Raw genomic sequence first — 21,335 nt, 5'->3', positions numbered from 1 at the left:
ATGGAGATAGATGGTCTCCTTGTTTTACTCCCCTTTGTGATTTGAAGAATCCTTGTCTTTTACCATTTATTACCACCGTATACCACATATTGGATAAAAGGTTCCAGACAATATGAATCCATTGTTCTGCAAAGCCCATCCTCCTCATAACTGTGCCAAGAAAATGCCATGATAGCCTGTCATAGGCTTTGTTCATGTCTAACTTAATCAGGATATTACCTCCCTTATTAGGTTTTCTCATATAATGTATAATCTCTTGCGCAAGAAGAACATTTTCCCCAATTGCTCTCCCCTTAATGAAACTGCTTTGGTTTTGAGAAATAATTCTGGGGAGTAGCTTAGATAACCTCGCATTTATCACTTTAGAAACTATCTTCTGGGAAACATTACTAAGGCTAATAGGTCTGAATTCAGAGAAGTACTGGGGCGCTTCAATTTTTGGAATTAGGATTAAACAAGTGTTAGTGAAGAATCTAGGCATTTGCTCTCCATTAAAAACAGCTCTCACCAGATGAACTATATCATCACCGACAATCTCCCATGTTTTCTGAAAGAACACACTATTGAAACCATCAGGGCCTGCAGTACTATTTGGATTTATATAAAAAACAGACTTCTTAACTTCTTCCGGAGATGGTTCTGCTAACAACATCTCATTGTCTACTGTTGTAACAACATTTGGTATGACATCCATGATACTCATATCAATCTCATTGTTGTCTTGGTTGAAGAGTTGTTGGTAGAAGTCTACAGCAGCTTGCCCAATATTATCATCTCCTTGTATCCACTGGTCGTCAACCTTAATTCTATGTATATACAATCTCTTCCTTTACCTCTGACCACGCTATGAAAAAATTTGGTGTTCTCGTCACCTTCAAGTTGCCATTTGAGGTTAGCTTTTTGTCTCCAAAAGGTGTCAACCATCTTGTGATGGATCAATAATTCGGCCTTGGCTTTATTGAGGTTCATTCTATCTTCTTGGTTCAGAGAATTCATAAAATTAGTCTCACATTCATCCCCTTTGTTTTCTAGTAGTTGAATGTTAACAAAGATATTCCCAATTTTGTTTCTACACCACTCACTAAGGGCTCTACCAGTCTTCTTCAGTTTCTGATGAACAATCCAAAAGATGTTACCCGAAATATCAGCCTCCCATTGTTGTTTAACAATATCTCTGAAGTCATCTCGATCCACCCAAAATTTAAGAACTTAAAATATTTGATGTAGTTCCCATCATCCTTTTCGATAGTGATGAGAATTGGACAATGGTCAGAGCTTAATCTTGTCAAGTGCTGAACTGATGTTTTAGAGAAGTATATATCCCGCTCATTATTAGAGACCATTCTATCCAGCCTTTTCCATATGATATCCTGCCTTTTTCTTTCATTACACCAAGTAAATGCGTGCCCTGAGTATCCCATATCCATTAAACCACAATCATTCAGACATTCGATGAAAGGAAGACTTTTACCAAATCTATGTGGAACACCTCCCAGCTTTTCTTCTGCATTAATGATGATATTGAAGTCACCACAGAAAACCCAAATCTTATTGCTAGAGTTTGCAAAACAGCCTTGCATACCCAAAATATTTTTATAAAAGTCAATAGTAGTTTCTTGCATAAATGGTTCCTGTATAGCAACTAAAGAGATTTTATGAAGCTTAACCATGTAGATTAATCTTTCTGTAGCAGCTTGGGATTTCATACCCCTTATATTCCAATTAAGCAACTTATTCAGAATATTAAGGGTTGTTTGTGAGTTTCTTTTTTGGCCCCTAGTTATAGGAGATTCTCTAGCTTTTCCACTTTTTTTTCTTTTTGATTTGCCCCCGGAAGGTATTCCCTCCATTAAATTAGTAATACCAGTTAGGCCTTGGACTTCATTAATATCTTTCTTCTTTCCTCCAACAATTTGATGCAACACTTCAGTTTCTTCATCTGTAGTTTCCTCCTCTGATGACGCTTCATCTGTTGTTTCCTCCTCTTCTGTACTAGCTGCATCTTCCCACTCATCAGGAGGCTCTTTATCATTCTGAGACTTGTCCAGGTTCTCCTCATTATTATTCTGTTCTTGCACCTCTACAACTATTTTGCTCTGTATGGCGTTATCCTTCCTGAGAGAATCAAACTTATTATGAATAGCTAATTCTTTCTCGGTAGTATTCTGATGTATCTCCCTTTGTTTCTGCATCTTTGTAGTCTTTTGTTTCTGAGCACACCATTGTCTCTCCTCTTCTTGTCTCATTTCATCATCTCGAAATAGGATGACTTGAAGAGCTTTAGGATCTTCAATGGGAATAACTATTCCGCTTCTTTCTATATTCAAGTTTTTCTGGATAGCTTCATCTTGAACTATTATTTGAGAGGTACTACAGGATGCTATATTTGTATCTTTTCTTTTATCCTTTGTAGTCTTTTTTGCTTGGTTCTTGTTTGGTTCTTCTATCCTCACAACATTGGAGTTCGTACTTTTGATATTCCCGACATTAGGTAGAGGTTTATCAACCCCAAAGATCGCTCCAGTTGGTTTATAAGCTTGTTTTGGAGGAGCACTCTTTCCTCTTTTTGGGTTGCTGTCCATATATTTGTTCTTTTTAAAATCTCTGCCCCTTTGTCGATCCTCTGCTTGTATCTCCTTTGGAATCAGTTGTTCTTTAGTCTGATTTGTTTGGGGGTGTACAATATTGTCTTTCAATGTCTCATTTGTCTCACTGTTCTCCTTTTCCAGTCTTCTACATTGGTTGATTGAATGACCTTGTAGTCTACAATGCATACAATATTTAGGTACTCCTTCATACTCAATTTTTTGTTCATATCCCTGAAGCGGATTAGTCGATTTCCTTTGACCAACAAATACATGATTTAATCGTGGTTTAGTTAGGTCGATTTCTACTCGGACTTTTGCCATGCTTGGTCTAGTTTTTCCTTTAGTAGCGACATCCATTGCCATTGGAGTTCCAATTGGGCTCAGTATTTGTTTCACGTAATGCCAAGTATGTAAATGAAATGGGAGTTTCGGCAGTAGAACCCATACCGGAGTTAGAGGGCTATCTTCCTCCGGAGTGAAGTCGGGAGTCCATCTGCTTAACCACATAGGCTGACCATCAATTTCAATAACATGTTTAAAGTAGACCGTCTTGAAGTCCTCTTCGTTGTAAACATCGATGAAGACATTCTTGTTGTCATAGACTCCGACTTTAATCGAGCCTTTGATTGGGATGGTTTCCTTGACTACAGCCCGTATGGTTTCAATTTGGGGTCGTGTTTTTAGAAATCGGCCATTGATAGTATATTTGCATTCTTCTGCCATAATACCATAGTAGTCCTCCGCATCAAATATGACCGCCGGCATACCATTATGGGTTGTAATCTCTGCCTTACAGATTCTCGATGGCGGCTGGAACCCAGTGATGATCCAGCAACTGCATTCAGATAGTTAGTTTTGGGTGGGGGTATATCCTGGGATCTCAACGCTATGCCTGAGGGATCGGGTGGTTGTTCCGGATGCGCCGGAATAGGGCCAGACGCCCTCTCCATGGGTGGCGCGTGGGAAAAGAAAGCAATGTGAATTGGGGATTTTGTTACCGTTAGGATGTGTTAGAGTACATAATCTAAATTGAAACAAAGGGTGTAATATTCAAGGTTGAACTAAAAAAAAATTCTAAACTTATTTCCTAATTATAATATACCTCATGTGAAACAATATCATTCGATAATCAAAATTCAAAACTTATTTCCTAATTATAATATACCTCATGTGAAACAATATCATTCGATAAACTAGCAATTATAGAGGAAGCAACGAGAACTGGAGGTTCACTTGCAATCCAATCGTATGCCTCCTTTGTTGCTTCATTTCCCATGACTAACCAAGAGGCAGCCGTAAGATATGGGATAGTGCTAGATCGAATTCCATTCTTCACATACTGTTCCATTGTTGGGACTTTATTCCCATGATACCATTCGGCCTCTTGAAAATAAGCCCTCACCAACTTTTTCTTCTGAAAGGAACAACTCATGAATTATCCTTAAAAAGTTTAATTTACTGATTAGCTAAGTAATTGATCCTCACTTAGTTACCGCAGCTATAGAATAGTTGAGTCGAAATGACTTGTTATCACTTGCCAATTCTTTCTCCACTTCACTGTAAAAATCTAGAAGGTTATTAGTAAAATACTTACTTACTGTACAAGTTATTACATGACAAAACTAAAGCATTAAGCTATAATTCATGTTACAAACAATTTTTTTTACTACCTTTCTATTGCACTCGTGAGGCGAGTAAGTTCATCTAGTGTTCCATAGATGTCATAGATATCGTCAGTAACAGAAGGAAGCATAACATTTTGGTAAGTATGTTTCTGGAAAACCTATACTAACTCGACTATTATGTCTCTTGCAAAAGGTAATGCTTTTGCCAAGTCCAATTCTTTCCACCACCTAAAAAATGTAAAGTTTGATCTGAAAATTGATGTATTCTTTTAAAAATAGTTCAATGTTGTGATGTTAATTAGCGATTGTCTATCGTGTAAATTACCTTGTGATATCACATAGTTCCCTCTTATGCTTTTTCTGCAATATGTTGAAGTCCAATTTTGCGAAATTTAGTAACACTTCATCACATGATTTATCTGCTTGGTAAAACGATATGTATTTCCTCGTTGCTACCGTCGATATAGTATAATTGATTGGGTACTCTAGTGCATTCCTGACTTGCATTGCGAGAGAATTGCTCAATGTAGGCAACATTAGCTTCAAATGAGTGGTGGTGAAATTATCTGCTTTGTCCAGTATTTCTTCACCGTGTACTCTGAATTGTGCTGCCTCAAACAAGCTCAACAATCCTTGCACGTCGTTAACCAATGTTTTGTTGTAATTTCCTCGGTCATCAGCAAACTTCCTAAAAACATCTGCTTCATCATATTTTATGTAGTCAGTGTCTATAACTTAAACTTTTTTCAGCAAAAACTCGAGTAACAATTGCATACCAGATGAGACATAATAACCGTGTTGCCTAAGCAATCGAAACCGTAGAGCAACAAGATCACTACAAGAAAGTGAGGATACGACAACATTTATTTAGTGACATTTAAAATAAATGTCGAGAAAAGTTGAAATTCAGTCATTTATGAACAAATGTCATAAAAACTATGACACTTGATACAAAATGTCAGTGAAAAAATGATATTTGATACTAAGTGTCATCAAAATCCGACATTTGATACAAAATGACGTAATAACAACGGCATTAATGAAGAAATATTGTCAAAATTACGACATTTGATATAAAATGTCATAAAAATAGTGGCATTTGATACTAAATGTTGTAAAAAATGGCATTTGATGCAAAATATCATATAAACAACAACATTTATGAAGAAATGTCGTAAAAACTGTAACATTTATCAAGAAATGTCGTAAAAACTACAACATTTGATACTAAATGTTGCAAATAATAACATTTGATATAAGATGTCAATAAAATAACGGCATTTGATACAAATGTAAAAAAAATAATGATATTTGATATACAATATAATAAAAACACGATGTTTGAACAAAATATCATAAAAGTTATGACATTTGATACAAATTTAAAAAAATGAGTTTTACTTTAAATCATATTATCAACCGATAATTACGAACATGTACATCTAATGTTGAAATTTTTTGTATTTTTTAATTGTGAAATTATTCTTTGTTTAGATCAAAACAACAATATTTATATTGTTATATTTTAAAAATATTGTGATATTTATCCTCTGAATAGATGAGTTATTCGATTGTCGCTTAATATCTTAAAAGTCTTTTTGGGACTCATCCATGACTCATTCTTGGGCGACACACTTGTTGTAGTGACTCATGTGCGAGGCTTAGTTTTGTGAGGCTTACGCCTCAAATGTCTAATTGTGCATCCTGAACACGCCTATCCTCAGCGTTCGGGAGTTACTACGTAAATCATATGTCAAATTTTCTAATTGACCCACAAAATAATTTAACAAATGAATGATAAAAGTTCTATTCATATATATAAATATGAAGATTTAGATTAACTAAACTATCGAGTCATAATATTGCATTTTTACTATTTGAGTGAGAACATCGTGAAGATAAATGTCATTTGAATATTTTTTTTTTTTGAAAATGAATAACCGAAATTTATATCTTCACTTTCTAATGCTCTTTATTTCTTAGCTTTATGTCTCCCAAAATTATGAGACTTTTACTCTTTTACTACAATTATACTTATTTATGAAGGAGCTGTCACACCCCTTTTCTACCCCTCAAAATAATAATAATAATAATATGTGTATGGGCCAAAGAGTTTTTCCAATTAAAGTAACAAAATTTGAATAGAGATTATTTTATTGTTCAGAGTCGCCACTTAGAATTGATTTTTTCGGTGTTCCAAGTCACTATTTATTTGGATCCCTAGTCAAAGGAAGGTTTGACTCTATTTTAATCGGTCCGCGAAAATAAAGTTCGGGTAAGGAATTCTGTTGACCGGGGAGAAGGTATAAGGCATTCCCCGAATCCCGTGGTTCTAGCACGGTCGCTTTATTGACTTAAACTTGGCTTGAATTAATTGGACAAACTGTGATTTATATTATTTTCATGTTTTACCTATCCTCTTTTATCTCTTGATTATTAGAAAAAATTAAAGAATATTTTTGAATAATAAGATGTCATAACCACACTACGCAAGCGAATGCGTGATCGACGAAATTTATTATTTAGTCATAACGGCGCTACGCAAGCGAATCCGCAGTCATGACAGACGATTGTTAGCACGTTATTTACTTTTGAAAAATTGCTGCAATTGTGTTGGAGGAAACATTAACCCTCTTTTTTTAGAAAATTTATTAAATGTCACTACCACGCTACGCAAGCGAATCCGTGATTATGACAAAAGGTTTATAAATTAATTAAAACTATTAAATATGAAATGAAATTGATGAATTAACTTATTAAAAGTTAAGCGTCACGCTACACAAGTGAGTCCGTGAAGTTAAAACGCACCTACTATTTGCCTAACGTTTAAATTAATTAAAGAAAAACTAGTTAATTAAAATAGTAGAAAAATCTGATATTATTATTATTTTTTCGAGCTTTATAGTTGGGAAAAATTATGCAAATAAATGTTGGACCAACTTTATCTATTTTAAAAGAAATGAGCCAACTTCTTGTTAAAAAAAATGGGTCAGCTTGTATGGAGCTTTTGGGCTGCTGGAATTTATTATTAAAATGGGCCAAGAAATGAATTTCAATTGTCCCAATGCTATATAGAAGAAAAAAGGTAATTTTGTTGTTTAAAGGTAAATGGACCAACTTTTATCTTTGATTCAATAAGGCCCAAAGTTGATACAATCTTAGCTCTTTACTTAGTTTGAGTTCATGACCATTAACTACATAGTCACAATTGTATAAACGCCCACTTTACAAAAATATCCATTTTTGCAAATCCGGCAAAATGACCAGATTCACAAAGATATTATCACAGCATTCCTAGAAGCATATGTTGGCAGTGAAATTTCAGCAACTAAAACGAACTCATGCTATGTGTTATACACCTAAAGTCATTCATGACATACTTAGCATTGTTACTCGGATATAATAGCTTGAAAATATGCTTAAAAATCCATAAACGACTTACATATCACATTCAAAAACTTACAACTCAATATTCAAGTATTATGAAGGACTATATTCACATTATCACATGCTTGATACATAACAATAACATACAAGTTCTTTTGTTGTCAAACTATTCATCACATCAAACATATTTAAATGGTGCAGCATGTTCAAGTTGTTCCCATTGCTGAAAATACGTACATTACGAGTCTTAAAGGATTATCTGGTAGCAAAAGAATAAACAGTAGTTCAGCAACTAAAGCAGCATAAAAACAACAACAAAACCAACAGCAAATCCGTGTTAAAACAACCCGAAAACTTAGAGAGGGAACCCAGAAGCGAACTCTAAAGAGGACTTATACTTTTTTAAAAGTTTGCACTCTAAGATTCACTCCCAAAGCTCACCATTTCAGCTTACTTTTCATGTGTTCAACTGCTGAATTTTTTTTTGTTTTTGTGACAAAGCAATTATAAAAAATGCCCCTGGAAGTGTGATGGAGTCCCCTCTATATATCAAAACAACCAGCTATTTCAAAAAATTAAAAATCAATCTTTTTGACAGATTTTTCTACAAAATCTGCTCTTAAATTCAAAAAGCAAGACTTTCTAGTTCAAATCTTGTCAAGTATTTCAAACAAAATCTGCTCTTCACTATTCAAAAATAGACTTTATTCAAATAATGTCCAAAGGTCTACATTTTCTTACCTAACAATTTGACTTTTGAGTGTTGTACTCAAAGAGTCTTGAAGCAGTAAACAAACAACCAAACAAGTACCATATACTCTTAAGTATTTTCATTACCTCACTTTTATCAATACAAAACTATTTTACTACTTCAACAAGTGCAAAAACAGAAAAATTAACATTTCAAACTTCAAAAACTAATGCTAAAATAATTAATAATAGACAAAAATAAAATCTAAAAATTAATAATAAAAATAAAAAAATCAGCCATGAAAAAGAATAGTATTTTACCATTTTACACATCAAAAGGCCGAAAAAATGGTGGTATGCCAAAGAGGGTGTTCCGGGAGATCGCCGGAATTAGGCTGGATTTTGGTCGCCGGATTTTTAGGGTAGAATTGACATCAATAGCTAGGTCTTGAGGAGCTCTATCCATTGATGTAGGTATTTTGGGGTGGTAGTAGTTGGAGCTTCAAGAATTTGGGCAAAAAAATGACGGGAAAGTTTTCCTAGATCTAAGATTCAAGGAGTTTGAGGGATTTTTTTAGGATTTGGTTTGGAGATATGGAAAGAGGAAGTTGTGGAGATTACGTGGTGTGAATTTGGAGGTGTTTGGAGGTGGTCCGCCGGTGGCGGCGATTTCCAGCAGGCGGCGGTGGGCGGAGCTGGGGTGGTGTAGAGAGAGTGAAGAGAGAGAGAAGAGAGAAGAAGGAGAGGGAAAGAAGAGAGAGGAAATAAGGGGGAAATGGGGAAATTTTTTGGATATTTTAGGCTTTAAATACCTAGGATGAAGATCAAACTAGGACTGTTGGATTAAATCAAGATGGGTGGATAAGATTGAATCTTGTCACTTAACCAAAACGACGTAGTTTCAAGACAAAACTACATCGTTTTAAGCTCTTCTTGGAAGCCCCCTTTTGGACCGGGTTTGGGCTCTTTGGGCTCAAATTTTGGGCCAATTTTGGCATAATTTTAATTAAATTACACTAGTCCAAACCCCACCTCATTTATCAAACCATTACTCAACTCTTAAAACCTATACATACACAAATAAGAACAAACACACACACACACATACATGTTATATATATATATATAAGGCGAAAATTAGGCATTTACAACTGCCCCTCTTTGCTCGAGAACATGAAGAGTTTTCGTGCAAAGACAAATAAATGCCATGGATAATTTTTTGCTCACATTCACTTTAGTGGAAGCATTTTGAAAAAGGTGGTGACCGAACCTTGCTTCTGAGGTTGCTTACATATCCTTGGCTATAAAGGAATCAGGTCAGTGTAGTTCTGGAAAAATTTGGTAGGTGGGACTACCAGACACTGAAGTTAAGACTGTGTTGCTGCTGCTGTTGTTGTTACTCTTACCGTTACTGCTTCTTACATCAAAAGAAAAAGAGAAGAGCACTACATTTGTCTGCAAACTAAGATTACAAAAATTCTTATCCACGTGTCTGCTAGAGTCAAATCTTGATTCTTGACTTGCTCGCTTGTGTTGACCTTAGATTGGATCTTAATTCTTTTAAAGAAAAGATTATGACTCAATCTCGATGGCTTGCTTTCTGGATCAGAATTTGAGAAGATGAATCTTGAGAAGCTGGGCTGCTGACACATTATCAAAGCTAAACTCCGACTATCTTGTGATCGAAGGATTTCTTTCTTCTGATGAGAAACTGAAACTGCAAGCTTTAATCATCACTTGTGCTATACGGCAGAGCCTGCAAAGCCATCAAAGACAAACAAAAACGAACAAAATTTTTCTGCCTGGCACTAGGAAAATTCTGTGAGTTATTAGAGAAATCTGTAAATTATCTAATTTATTGAAAAGGCAGATAGAAACAGTAGTATAAACTAGTTGAAAGAGATAAAATTTGGTAACGAAGGATAGTTTAACCAGGGATCGGTACCTTGTGCAACTGAAAGGAAATGTAATCATAGGCTGGTACCCTTTCTTACTGGAAGGAAATAGAATCGGGTGTTAGCACCATGTATTATCGATAAAGTGTTGAATCCCTCTAGGCGAAACGGTTCGATCTGAGTTAAACTGTATTTAAACAACCTGAGCAAAGATTACTTCTACCCGGAACTACGAACTAGATCCCCTTAGGCGAAACGGTTCTACCTGGGTTAAGCTACGTAAAACACCCTGAGCGAAGAGTACTTCTACCCGGAAACTATGAGCTGAATCCCCATAGGAGAAATGGTTCTACCTGGGTTAAGCTACATAAAACACCCTGAGTGAAGAGTACTTCTACCCGGAAACTATGAGCTGGATCCCCCTAGGCGAAACGGTTCTACCTGAGTTAAGTTTCAGAAAACACTCTGAGCGAAGAGTACTTCTACCCGGAAACTATGAGCTGAATCCCCATAGGAGAAATAGTTCTACCTGGGTTAAGCTACGTAAAACACCATGAGTGAAGAGTACTTCTACCCGGAAACTATGAGCTGGATCCCCTTAGGCAAAACGGTTCTACCTGAGTTAAGCTTCAGAAAACACCCTGAGTGAAGAGTACTTCTACCCAAAAACTATGAGCTGGATCCCCCTAGGCGAAATGATTCTACCTGAGTTAAGCTTCAGAAATAGGAGGTGTGAACAATAGTGATGCATGCTGATAATAAAAGAAAAATGGAGATTTTAAGGATCTTACGTTTGGTGACATTCGTTCACTTAGGACCGACATTTTGCACTCCTTTGTTCATGCTTTAAACAAAGAAAAACTTGTGAGTTTTTAAAGTGGTGGTTGGTTTGTGGCCTTGATGCCCTGAGTAGCTTGATTTACGACCACTACCGACGAAGAACCGATTCTTTCAGCGTGGTACCGATATGTTGTGCCGCTCTGTATCATTTTCTAGAGACCTTGGCTTCACAATATTGCCCCCAACTGTTTCATACCCAGATGTCCATGGTACCGCTACCCTTGTCTCTAAGGCAATGCATTTTTCTCTAAAATCAAACTCAGTTGTCTTACCCCAGTATCAGTTTGTGTCCGTAGTGCTCATCAACTTTTCTCATAAAGCAGGTCTTGCTTAGGCGACCTTTTCAGCTCTTTTTTTAGACACTTTGTTTGTCTTATCGAATGAGATCAGAGATGGATTCGTGCCTTTGTCAATGCCATATATGCCCTAAATTGTGCTCGACATCACGGGGAAACTGTAGCCAATTTTGCAGCCCTTTTTTTGCTTCGATTTTGATGCAGGATTAGACCGAAGGGGACTCAAAGAAAAATTATGGGTAAAAACAGAATAATAATTGGAAGCGAAAAAGAACTGTGCATAAACAAAAGGTGTCCTTTTCGAGAAAGGAATAGGGAGACTTATCTAGAGGAATGTGCCGACTTTAATGAATCATGACATGCATTTTGGACTGGATGCCTGATCTGTCTGAGCTGTCTAATTCTCAAAATCCGCCGCAAATGTTCATCTTGAATTTGTCTTGGTTGTGCTCATGCCGGAGAATCAAAGACCCTTATTCGGCTAGTAGCGCCCATTGCAGGTTTTCGCTAACTAACCTCTCTCATTTCTCTACTAACTGTCACCTTATGGTGCCTATCTGGGTTTTCACCAATAAGACTCTCTCATTTCTCTACTCATTATCGCCTTATAGTGTCCGTACGGGTTTTCACTGATAAGACTCTTTTATTTTATTTTTTTTACTAAGATACTATATGCGGGAGGTTATCCAATGCCTTTGGCATGGGGACTTCAATCATTCTTAAAAAACATCGATCAGAAGTTCTTGAAAGATAAAAAGGCGAAATGAACCTTGAACTGAATTACAACTTTTGGAATCATTTTTACAGAAAAAACCGTGAAATAAAACAAACTTCTACCCCAGTTTTGGAGTATTGGGAATATGGATTTTTTGTTCTGATGGGACCGAACCCAGGGTAAGGCTGCCTACGTATCCTTTCGGAATCAGGTCGGACGTAGTTCAATGACTCAGAGATTTGTTGTTGTTGTTGTTTTTTTTTACAAGTACACAAGTTCCAAGAAGTGAGAAACAAGAAAGACAAATACGGCTCAAAGGATTAACAAAAAGGGTGACACCTATTTGGAATAGCGAGCAAATGATAGCCTTTGTCACTTCAATATGAGAAAATCAATGCGTGAAAATTCTACAATGGATATATATCCGACATAATATCTTTTGACTGCATCTGCGTTAATAGTCATGTCTGGTACCTGTCCTTCTACATCTACCAAGTGCAAGGCCCCTTTTGGTAACACTTTCTTGATGATATAGGGTCCTTTCTAGTTCGGGGCAAACTTTCCTTTAGCTTCTACCTGGTGCGGAAGGATGCGTTTCAAAATTAGCTGGCCTACCTCAAACTGCCTTAGCGCACTTTCTTATTGTAAGCGCGTGCCATTCTTTGTTGGTATAATTGGCCGAAACACACTGCTGCTAGCCGTTTTTCATCGATCAACATCAGTTGTTCTAATCGGGTCTTGACCCACTCAGTGTCTTCAATCTCTGATTCCACATAATTCGGAGAGAGGGAATTTCGACTTCAGCGGGTATTGCAGCTTCAGTTCCGTATACAAGTAGATACGGAGTTGCGCCAATAGATGTGCGAACAGTCGTACGGTATCCCAAAAGAGCAAAAGGCAACATTTCATGCCATTGCTTGGAACCTTGGATCATCTTCCTAAGAATCTTCTTGATGTTCTTGTTTGCCGCTTCAACTGCTCCATTGGTTTTTGGCCGGTAAGGGGTAGAATGGCAATGCATGATTTTAAATTGTTCGCATACCTCCTTCATCAAATGACTATTTAGATTGGCTGCATTGTCAGTGATAATGGTCTTTGGGATACCAAAGCAACAAATGATGTTGGAGTGAACAAAGTCTACCACTACTTTCTTGGTGACTACTTTGAAAGTGACGGCTTCCACCCACTTGGTGAAGTAATCAATTGCAACCAAAATGAATATATGCCTATTTGAAGCCTTTGGCTCGATCGGCCCAATAACATCCATTCCCCAAGCAACGAAAGGCCAAGGAGAGGACATGGGATGCAAATCCGAAGGAGGCGAGTGAATCAGGTCACCGTGAATCTAGCACTGGTGACATTTGCAAACAAATCTGAAACAATCTCGCTCCATGGTAAGCCAGTAATACCCTGCCCGTAGAATCTTCTTCGCCAAAACATATCCATTCATGTGAGGTCCGCATACCCCTGAATGCACTTCACTCATGATCCGCTCTACTTCTGTAGCATCTATGCATCTCAACAAGTTTAAATTTGGGGTACTCTTGTACAGAATTTCCCCATTCAGGAAGAAACCACTGGTGAGTCGCCTTATAGTTCTTTTTTGATCTCCTTTGGCATACTCTGGATATTCTCTTGTTTTCAGGAATCATTTTATGTCATGATACCATGGTTCACCATCTGGTTCTGTCTCGATTGTATTATAGTAACCGTGTTGATTCCGAACTTGGATTTCTAGTGGATCAATATGAGTGTTGCCTGGATAAGGGAGCATCGAGGCTAGAGTAGCCAATGCATCGACTAGCTCGTTGTGAAACCAGGGAATGTACCTGAACTCGATAGATTTGAATATTTTGCTCAAGTCTCGCACACATTGTCTGTACGGAATAAGTTTGATGTCTCGAGTCTCCCATTCGCCTTGGGCTTGCCTGATAAGCAAGTCAGAATCTCCCATAACTAATAGTTCACACACATCCAGATCGATGGCCATTTTCAAACCCATGATACAAGCTTCATATTCTGTTGTATTATTAGTATAGAAGAACCGAAGTCGGGCCATCTCAAGGTAATGGTGTCCAATAGGTGAGATGAGGATTGCCCCGATCCCAACTCCTTTGATATTGACAGCCCCATCAAAATACATTTTCCATATAGGGTGATCGTCTGGGACCACTTCCTCTATCGAGTTGACCTCTTCGTCTAGGAAGTATGTGCTAAGTGGAATGTACTCATTATCAACTGGATTCTCTGCCAAATGATCTGCCAAAGCCTGTGCTTTCATCGCGGTGCGAGTGACATAGACGATGTCAAACTCTGTGAGCAGGATTTGCCATTTTGCGAGCCTGCCAGTGGGCATTAGCTTTTGGAAGATGTACTTCAAGGGATCCATTCTGGATATGAGGTAAGTAGTGTAGGCCAAAAGTTAATGTCTCAACTTTTGAGCCACCCAAGTCAAGGCACAACATGTCCTTTCTAAAAGGGTGTACTTAACCTCATAATCGGTGAACTTCTTGCTCAAATAATATATTGCATGTTCCTTTCTGCCTGTTGCATCATGTTGCCCCAGAACGCATCCAAAGGAATTATTCATCACTGATAGATATAAAAACAAAGGCCTACCAGGTTCAGGTGGGACCAGTACAGGGGGTTTTGACAGATAATCTTTGATCCTGTCAAAAGCCTTTTGGCAATCGTCTGTCCATCTGACAGCGGCATCCTTTTTCAGCAAAGTAAAGATGGGTTCGCACGTGGTTGTGAGCTGAGCAATAAACCTACTAATGTAGTTCAACCTCCCGAGCAAACTCATGACCTCTTTTTTGTTCTTCGGGGGTGGCAGATCTCGAATGGACTTTATCTTAGATGGATCCAATTCGATGCCTCTCCAGCTGACTATAAAACCGAGGAGTTTCCCAGATGGGACCCCAAATGCACACTTGGCTGGATTAAGTTTAAGGTCATACCTATGAAGTCGTTCGAAGAACTTTTTCCAATCACACATGTGATCGGCTTGTGTCTTTGATTTTATGATGACATCGTCGACATATACTTCAAACTCTTTGTGCATCATGTCGTGAAAAATGGTGGTCATGGCCCTCATGTAAGTTGCCCCTACATTCTTTAAACCGAATGGCATGAGCCTGTAACAATAAGTACCCCATGGCGTGGTGAAAGCGGTCTTTTCTGCATCATCCTCATCCATTAGAATTCGGTGGTAGCCAGCATAGCAATCCACAAATGATTGGATCTCATGCTTTGCGCAATTATCTACAAGAATGTGGATGTTTGGCAAAGGAAAATTATCCCTTAGACTTGTTTTGTTCAGGTCCCTATAGTCGACACAAACTCTGGTTTTTCCATCCTTCTTTAGCACGGGCACAACATTTGCCACCCAGGTGGTGTATCAGATAGCTCTGACCATATTGGCGCTTAGTTGCTTCATTATTTCTTCTTTGATTTTGTCGCTCATGTCTATTTTAAATTTTCGTTGCTTTTGTTGGACTGGCGGAAAACCAGGATATGTAGGAAGCTTATGAACCACCAGATCAGCACTTAAACCCGACATATCATCATAAGACCAAGCAAACACATCTCTGTATTCAAATAAAAGTTAAATCAAGATATCTCTGGTTTTTTGTTCAGTGTTAATGCTTATCTTCATTTCTCTAACTTCTTCAGGACTTCCGATATTAATCGTCTCAATTTCATTGAGGTTTGGCTTAGGCTTGTTTTCAAATTGTTCCAACTCTCTTTTTATTTCCTCAATAATCTCATCTTCCTCATATTCAACCTCTTGATGCGTTATTTTGATATTAGACAGCTTTTCAAGATTCGGGCATGAATTTCGCATGCATGTCATGTTATTAAAGCCAACATTAACAAAACTGAAATGAAAATAAAATGACAGGAATTAGGAAAAGGAAAAGATAGGAAACTTAATAGGAAACTGAACTGCACTTTATTGAATTCGAAAGGATAGAAGGGTTAACATCAAAACAAAACAATCATCCTGAGATATTTGGATTACAACCCTGAAAGTAACCCAAAATACAAAAAAAAACTGCAAAAGCAGATTACCAAGACTCCTTCTTTGTGGGGAGATGAGTTGCTTCCCAATTGGTGAGCATGGTGTCTGGGTCAATTAGTTGCACATCGGCACGACTAGTTCCTTCACCAGCCTGGATCATATTCATTTCAGAAAACATCTCGCTGAGGCCATGGAAAATTTCATCAATGTTTACATGCACCGAGGAATTTTGACCCTCTCGGAGTCGCGGCTTGACAAAAGTGTAGAAAATATGAGGGATAGGCTGTTGCAAGACCCATCCACTCTTTTTACGGTGTTTGGATTTGTTTTTGTCTGCTTGTGTTGGCCTGAAGCCTAAGCCAAAAGTACCCTGGTTGCCTAACGGAGCAATAGGCTCTGAAATTTATTGCAATGATGCCCCCAAACCTTTTCCTAGCTCATAACCTTTTCTCATCATAACTGTAGCCACCATTACAGATGTGGCGGAAAGACGAGGATGCAGAATGGGCTTTCCTTCCTCGACATGGTCCACAACAACCACTTCAAAAGCCTGATAGACAATGGACTCAGACCCTTTCTTGGCCTCAATACAGGGGATTAATGTGTCTTTATAAATGGAAGACTCGTCTTCTCCGTGAACAATAATTTCTTGCTTGTCATATTCGAATTTGAGCATCTGGTGCAAGGTGGATGGCACAACTCAGGCTGTATGGATCCATGGCCTTCCAAGAAGAAAGTTATAAGAAGTGACCATGTCCACTACTTGGAAAACAATCTCAAAGTCCACCGGCCCAATCGTCATGGTGAGGTTGATTTCCCCATGGTGTCTCTCGCTGAGCCATCAAAATCCCGGATGCGAACATTGCTGGGTCGGATTCTATCTGTATTGATCTTCATGATTTGCAAAGTAGAGAGAGGGCATACATCTACACTTGATCTTCCATCAACCATGACTCTTTTTACATAATGCCCCTCACATTTGACCATCAAGTTCAAAGCCCTATTGTGCCCGACTCCTTTCTCGGGAAGTTCATCATCGGTAAATGAGATTCTGTTTACCTCAAAAAATCTATTGGCCATCTTCTCTAACTGATTCACTGTGGTCTCCTCTGAGATATGTGCCTCGTTCAGGACCTTGATTAGTACACGAGCATGCTCTTTGGAATGTATGAGCAGAGATAGTAGAGAGATTTGGGCAGGAGTCTTTCTTAGCTGGTCAATGATTGAGTAATCCTGAGCTTTCATTTTCTTCAAAAACTCTTCTGCCTCTGCTTCAGTGACTGGCTTCTTTATTGGCAATTGGCCTCCTCTGATTTTCTTGGCCTTCATCAACTCTTCTGGAGAATAATACCTCCCTGATCGAGTCAAACCTCCAGTTTCCCCCACTTCCTCTATGATTTCCTTGCCTTTGTAGGTCATCACAGTTTTGTTGTAGTTACAAGGAACAGTTTTTGTGTTTGTCACATGGGGTTGCACGGCAGGTTTGATTATGATTGGCTCTGTTATGCCATTCGTACCGCCCCGATTCTGCCTTGCGGGGTGGCCTCCAAGGACATACAACCTTGGGCTTGGAACATTGGAGAGAACCTCTAACCTCGAGACCTTGGGAACAAATAAAGTTACCTTTTCTGAGTTCGGGGCGCCTTTCACAATCAACGGCACATCTCGGCTTGGTCTTACTTCCAGACTTGTTCCTTCTTGAATTGCTCCCACTGTCATTTCTGTTTGGTCGACCGGCTTGTATTCCTGATCTCGGCCAATCATTCCCACGAAATGAACATCGTTGTGTTCCGGAAACGGGTTATTTGTCACATTAGGAGGGTCCTCTCCATTCGTTACTACAATTAATTTTTTAGAAATGAGTCTTTCTATGGCTCCTTTCAAAGTCCAACGGTCATCGGTGCTATGCCCCGGGGCACCTGAATGATATTCACATCTAGCATTTGCTTGAAATCCATGTGAATTCGGATGCATGTGGTGGGAAGCGATGGGTCCAATCACGCCCATTTGCTTCAGCTTTTGGAATAGACTAGAGTATGATTCAACCAATGGAGTGAATTTTTCCGTCGGCCTCTGCTTTCGACCATAATCCTGCCTGGGACGAGCATTGTAGGGTGCCCGAAAATTTTGTTGCTGAGGTCGGGGGGCCCTTGGAGCTGGTGCCCGTACCTGCTGATTGGGAGGCCGGGCATATGATTGAGCATTGAACACTATATATTGTGGTGGGCCCACAGAGTATTGAGGAATTGGCGGGGGATAGTAATGTTGAGGGTAGCTGGATCGCCCCTACTGAACTTGCACATAAGGGTGCGATGCCCCTCGTTGAACTTCCCTAGATCCTGAGGTCATCATAGAACCTTCATCTCTCTTTTTCCTATTTGCAAAACTTCCCGACCCATTTTGGATCGCTTGGGTGGTGGCTTTGAGAGCAGCCTGACTTACAATTCTGCCAGTCTTTAGGCCATTTTCGACCATTTCCCCTATCTTGATTGCTTCAGCAAAAGGCCTACCCATTGCAGACATCATGTTTTGGAAATAATCAGGCTCTTGAGCCTCCAAAAAGACAGTGATCAACTCATGATTATCCATGGGAGGCTTAACTCTGGCCGCTTGCTCCCTCCACTTGATGGTGTACTCCCTAAAGCTTTCCGTCGGCTTTTTCCTCATATTGGATAGGGAATTGTGGTCTGGTGCAATATCAATGTTGTATTGGAATTGCTTGATGAAGGCCTAGGCCATGTCATCCTAAACATGCCAATGAGAGATATCTTGGTCAATGAACCATTCGGAAGCTACCCCCACAAGGCTTTCCCCAAAGTATGCCATCAACAGCTCTTCCTTTCCTCCTGCACCCCTCAGCTGGTTGCAGTACCTTTTCAAGTGAGCGATAGGGTCGCCGTGTCCATCATATTTCTCAAATTTTGGGGTTTGAACCCTCGTGGTAAATGGATATGAGGGAACATGCATAGATAACTGAATGAAACACTTTTGTGACCACCTAGTCCCTATATATTCTTTATATTTTGTTCAAGACTTTTCATTTTCCTGGCCATCTCATCTGGCTCAATCGTCGTGGTAGGCATTTCATTTTCCACTGGTGATTCGTATTGAGGAGTCTGATTGTATAGAGCCGAGGCCTCAAAAGCCATATTCGGAGAATAGTATTGTCCATCATAAGCATGAGATGGTGGCTCATTATTTGGCCTCGTCACAGGAGGTGGTGGCGGTATTGTATATACCGGTGCGCCAGACACGACGAGAGGGGTGTTCCTGACCGGTGCGACTGGAGGTCGCATATTAGAGGTACTGGGGGCAGCATGGAGGCTGTAGTTCGGCACATACCCTGGTGGTAGAATGGGGTCGCTCGTTGCATGGAGCGGTGGTTGAGTAGCCTGGGGTATGGTGTAAGTTCCCTCTGAGGGACCCTGGGGTGGAGGTCGACCGGAAACCCAAGCTTGATATACATCTGACAGTTGTTGTCTCAATTTTCTTATCTCCTCAGACTTTTGCTCAACTGACTGACCCTGCGGATTGTCACTGACCAACTCGATTTCATCACTGTTATCCATTACTACTGGTCCCTTAAATCTTGTGAAGTAATGATGTGCTTCCAGATTTACCACAAACCAACCACCTTAAACTTACTGGTTTAAGAGACAACAAACGTGTTAGGGTTAGGCATTTTATAGATATGAATTACACGTAATATGTCATGCTCCTAACATCGCCACCATTTCTAAAATGCTTTTGGAAGGCTTCAATGTTTCATTCCGGCCTATCAGCTTGTTGCTTATTGACACTGTTATTTCCTTCTTCTTCTTTTTTTTTTTATTATTCTTTTTCTTCACTCGCCTTATTTGATCCCTTACTTTAGAGCCATTTTAAAATGAATACTTGACCGAGCCTTTTGTGGGTTGCCTACGTATCATGTCGCCGCATGAATCAGATCATTACGTAGTTCAGATATGCAAGACACTTGATTTTGTTTTTATTTTTTTTACAAAACAAACATCAAAAACTTTTTCATTGATTTTCGATATAATATTTTGATACAAGACTCAAAAATCAAGAGTTACATAAAGATAAACGAGACCAAACCTGACTCAAATAGTCTTTTTAGAATAAAAGTCAAAACAACACCAAAAGACTCTTATAGACTTAGAAACAACAAAAGCATAATGAAAAGGACTGATAACTAAAAGAAGACTTTGATCTCTGTAGTAGAATCCACCAGCATTACTGTAATCAAGGCTCTTGTTCCTGCGGCTGACCCCCAACATTGCAGTATATCCTCTCCAAGTCTGCAGATATATGACAAGCAACATTCAATGATACTTCTGCAAACCGCTCGGGCGTCATGCCCTGGAAACTCCTGCATGCTCTTGAGGTATATGTGGCTACCTTGAGGATCTTTCCTTTAATGTATTCCTGAGCCACGTGCAGCTCTTGATTTTGCCGACCACCGGTCTCAGCTAGATCCAGCGCATCACGCTCGCGGTCCAAGGCCATATCTTTCTGGCGCCGAACTTCTAGCGACTCCGCTTCTAATTGATTGATAACCTTTTGGTAGTGGTGTCCTTCTATTTCAAACTCCGCGATCTGGCTCTCTTTGCTTGACTCAACTCCCCCTATCTGATCCCTCAGACCTTGGATTAATGGAGCGAAACCTCTACGTTCATGATCACGGACTACCCTGAACTGGGCTTCTTTCTCTTCTTGCCGCTGAGCGGTTGTGACTATGTTCTTCTTTCAAATTTGGGCTTTGAGTGCTTGCTTCTCTTGTGCCCACTGAGCCTTTTCCCGCTCAAAATCAGCTTGTTGTACGTCAATGGCTGTCTCAATAATGCCCTTATCTTCTTGTAAAGTGTCAATACGAGATTGGAACTTTTGCGCCACTTCCCTTCTGGTTTCTCTAACTCTGACCTCGATCTCTCTCTCCCAATCAATTGCATTCCGTATGGATCCCTCTGTCCTTTTCTCGGGGATAGCCTGGTTGTGAAACCACTCAAGGTATGTGAGGCTTACCTCCCCACGTTCACGATTAGCTACCATCTCGTCTAAATCGGAAAATAAACTACCAAACCAAATCTTCTGTGCATATGACTCCCTTGGAGGTTCCTCTCCCTTGAATTCCCATATGAACGGGTGCATGTCCTCAATCGGGGGCCTCTTTTGCTCTCTCCCTAACTGGCGCATGACGCGTAAAGGCGCGTAGGGTTGGAAACCCCTAAAACCCATGAGTATGAAGAATGGGCGATACGTCGACATATGCATG

At 39.3% G+C, this 21,335-nt stretch overlaps 1 pseudogene; it reads right to left on the bottom strand.

The window, feature by feature from the left end:
* The window catches only part of LOC107818700 (sesquiterpene synthase 15b-like), a 48,253-nt pseudogene that overhangs the window by 8,327 nt on the left and 18,591 nt on the right, over positions 1-21,335 (bottom strand).

This window comes from Nicotiana tabacum, chromosome 10, assembly GCF_000715075.1.
Source record: "Nicotiana tabacum cultivar K326 chromosome 10, ASM71507v2, whole genome shotgun sequence".
NCBI classification, from domain to species: domain Eukaryota; kingdom Viridiplantae; phylum Streptophyta; class Magnoliopsida; order Solanales; family Solanaceae; genus Nicotiana; species Nicotiana tabacum.
The sequence above is the reverse complement of the archived record's forward strand: the minus strand, read 5'-3'. Positions and strand labels throughout refer to the sequence as shown.